Raw genomic sequence first — 4055 nt, forward strand, 5'->3', positions numbered from 1 at the left:
GTGTTATTATATAAAGCATTGGCTTGCTTTTCATTATTCTGGCCTTCCCAAAAAGGCTCTAATCTACCACTAGTGTTACCCACTTCTAAAGCTTCTAACCTTTTCGCTATAGTGATAGACGCATTTATGTGTCTAATGTGTCTCAATTGTATATGTTGTTATTGCTCGATTTTGTATTTATTTTGTTATTTTATGTCTTTGTAGGTATTTATAGAGAAATAAGCTCTTGCAGCAAAAATTGGCTCGAAAAGTGGTGTTTTACACCCCAGGATAAAGTACTAAAGGCACCCCAGAAATGCACCGGAAGCACCCCAAAAATGTGCCGGAGAAACCTCAGAAAAATTACTATTTACGCCCAAAAATTACTATTTGCACCCCATAAGGCAAGTGCTAAAGGGAAACCCGTACAGGATTAGGGGGAGGACATCTTCTTCTCAAATTCAAAACCAATTTTGGCGGGAAAACATTTCACTTCACTGGAAGAATTTCGATCGAATGTTTGGAGGAGTTTTTGTGTGATTCAATCGCCGAAACTTCATGGGTAGTTGTGATATGTCCTAACAGAGCTAGTATGGGTGTTTGTTTCGATCAAATTTGGCTGGATAACTTGGTTTAATCCAAACATGGAGTTGGAGGAAAAAATGAGCTTGCACGAGTTGTGAGGAATTTAAACGTGTACTCCACGTGTTTGGAAGAGTTGATCGATATTCAGGAGCGTGAAGAAGGTATAGAAGGAAAGAAAGACAGCTGCAGACGCGTAGGAAAACGATTTTTGGAAACAATATATTTTCGAGAATAAAAGAAATAATGGGATTAAATAAAGAGATTTTGGGAGATTCAATGTCGCAATTATGTATAAATAGGTTCCTAGGATCACATAGAAGGGGAGGGGAGAGTTTGGGGTCGAGAGGAGAGCTCAGGAAGCGTGAATCAATAGTTTTCAGAACTTTGTTGCTGCTACTCGTGAAGAACAGGGAAACAACGACGGTTCCTTCATCCATCGTAACGGTTTCTTCAAACGCTTTTCACAGTTTCTTCAACTGGTTTGCAACATTTATCTTCATTGTAACAGTTTCTTCATCCTCTTCTACAACATTTATCTTCATATTTGTAACGGTTATCTTCATCATAATAGTTGAGAGTTGAAACAGTCGGTCTGCAACGCGCATGTGCTGTTGCAAATTTCCTGTTTCACTATTTTCTCTTCTTGTAAACACTTTTTGAGCCATGAATACATATTTTGAGTGTGTTTCCAACATGATGAGCTAAACCCAATCTTCCGGGGCGATGGAGGAAGCCATTCTTCCAAAAGTTATGTGGTAAAATTTATTTGAATTTATTTATGCAATTCTTTTATGATTATTTGCACTGAATGAAAATTGAGTAATGATTTTTATTAATTAGTTGTGTTTTATCTTGATGAAGTATGCTTAGTTTAGGGCTTTTGATACTTCATTCTTGCGATTAACAATTGATGTTTTGAAAATCTAATTTAGGCAATGATTAGAATCACAATTTCTTTTGATTGGAGTTATATTGTCTAGAATTGCATGATAAAAATTAACATTAAATTACATGAATTTTGGTGAATGGTGAAATCCTGAACCCCGGTCTCTCTAATATAATCAGTTTTAATTTGCTTTATTTTCTTTAGTTTTAAAATTTAAATCTAAAAGCACAACCTTCACAAGTCTTGAACGAACTCTATTATTTATTACTACAACAACTTTGAAATTACATCAAATTTTTGGCACCGCCGACGCGGACTTGTCTTTAGGCTAGAGTTTTTTAGATTTTTTTTTTAGGTTTTTTTTTTATTTGTTCTTCTTTACGTTTTTGTCTTTTTCTTTCAGATTTTGGAATTTGGAGCGAAAGAAAATTTTGCCAAAACTTTTGGTGAATACTTAAAGACTGGAGTAAAAGGCAAAGCGAAAGGAGCGAAAGAAGAAGATTTTTTTTTTATAAAAAAAGAGAGAAAAAAAAGGGAGACATTTTTATTTTTGTAGATTTTTTAGACTTTCTTTTTCTTTTGCACTTTATATTTTTGGACTTTAAATTTTGGGACATTATTTTTTAAACCCTTCGGAAGGGTGGTTTATATATAAATTTTTTGCAGAGAAGGACGGTGATTACGATATCACCTCGGCCCATCAGGTTCGTACATGACATAGGAGTCGTGACCCGAGTCGACTACAAAGGTTCATCCCCCGTCTGGTACGAGAGGTAAGTTTGTCGAAACACTCGCGAAGCCCTGTCAGCGAGTTACTGTCTTCCTTCGTATGCATATATGTTGAGGACTTGAAAACGACAGCTTTAATTTCCTAGTAAAGGGCAAGGACTTGCCATACAAGATAAGGGTTCGGATTTCATAACCGTTCTCTTCTTGCCCGCCTTAGAAAAACGACACCAAACGCGAACCTAAGCCTAAAATTTTGACTAGAACGAGACCGATAGGGTAACGAGCTTAACAGGAAAGTCATTCGAAACATATTGGTTACTCTTTTAAGCATACTTCGAAGTTCTTGAAGGTTTCTGTAAGTTGAATGCGTGACTGTGCCGCCTTGTAATACCGGTGAGGCCTTGGGTATCAAAGCTCCACCGAGCTTCCCTCGCCTCTATTCAACTTACTTTGAATCAGATTGATTTCAGAGGGGTTTGCTTAAATTGTAACGAATTTCCGTTCGATGGATTAGAAGCTGGTCTAGAAACAATCTAAGTGGAGCCATCATACTTTTTGTTTGCTAGAAATCAGTAGGTTTGCTGTGGTGGAGTCAGTATTGTTTTTGTTTGCATAGAACATCCCTTCCGTTTTAAGACTTTTGTTTTTCTAGTGTATGCCCGAAGTTTTTAAACGGGCTTGGAAAAGAAACACTCTAGGTCGTTTGATTAGTGACAAACCTAGTAGTTCTTCTTGTGAAGGCGGGGAGCTCGAAGACTCTTCTTTTGAGAGCCCCCATTTTTGGAAACTTCAGTTTTGAGAATCTGTCTCTTCGTGAGGAAAGTACCCCTAGTACTCCTAGTCCTTTGGTAGTGCCAGAAATGGCAACTTTGAAAGCTTTGCTAAACCCAACTAGGACCTCTCGTCCGTCTTGTATCAAGTTAGCTGAAACCGAGGAAAATTATGAACTGAAACCTGGGACTTTACAGATGCTCCCAATGTTTTTAGGGAAGGAGAATGAGATCCCCTATTTTCATGTTAGGGAATTTGAGGAAGTTTCTAGTACTCTGAAAACTAAAAACCTAAGTGATGATGCGTTGAAACTTAGGTTATTCCCCTTTTCCTTAAAAGATAAAGCCAAATCTTGGCTGTATAGTTTGGACTCTGAGTCAATTGAAACCTATGACCAAGTTACTTCTGCCTTTATATATAAGTTTTTCCCAAGGCATAAAACATCGTCTATTAGGACACAAATATGTACTTTTGCCCAACAAGAGGGAGAATCTTTATATGGGTACTTAGAAAGGTTCAATGACTTGATATCTCAATGTCCTCATCATGGTTTGGAGAAGGTTAGGTTAGTTCAGATCCTCTACGAGGGTTTAGATTATTCAACAACAACCATGGTTGAGTCCTTATGCACAAGTGGGTTTGACAATAAAACTGTTGATGAAGCAATGACATTTTTGAATGAAATCGCCGATAAGACCGAACAATGGGAAAATAGTAGGGAACCCCAGAAAACAATTCTTCTAAGTAGAGGAAATGTTAATAGGGTAGAAGGATCTCATGAGTCAGATGCCAAAATAGAAGCTATAGCCAAAAGGTTAGAAGCCTTAGAATTAGGTCATTCTAGTGATAGTAGTGGAAGAAATGAGCCTTTTTGGGAAGCCCATGGGGCAGGTCCAAGGTCATGGATAATAAAGTAGGTTGGCGAGGAGATAGGGTGCCTAAGAAGGAAAGATCAGTGCCCCCCACCATGCTCTTTATAACAACACTAGGTTTGATAACCGACAGAAGTTTGACCCATATTCAGAAACCTATAACCCGGGATGGAGAAACCATCCAAACCTTTCTTGGTCCAAGGACCAGAATCAAGGTCAGTCTAGTAATGCTC

General features: G+C 37.9%; 1 pseudogene; it reads right to left on the bottom strand.

The window, feature by feature from the left end:
* Positions 1-3403: 3403 nt before the first annotated feature.
* LOC113307250 lies at positions 3404-3503 on the bottom strand (annotated as a pseudogene).
* Between the last annotated feature and the right edge of the window lie 552 nt (positions 3504-4055).

The sequence above is a fragment of the Papaver somniferum genome, chromosome 8, assembly GCF_003573695.1.
Source record: "Papaver somniferum cultivar HN1 chromosome 8, ASM357369v1, whole genome shotgun sequence".
Taxonomy (NCBI): domain Eukaryota; kingdom Viridiplantae; phylum Streptophyta; class Magnoliopsida; order Ranunculales; family Papaveraceae; genus Papaver; species Papaver somniferum.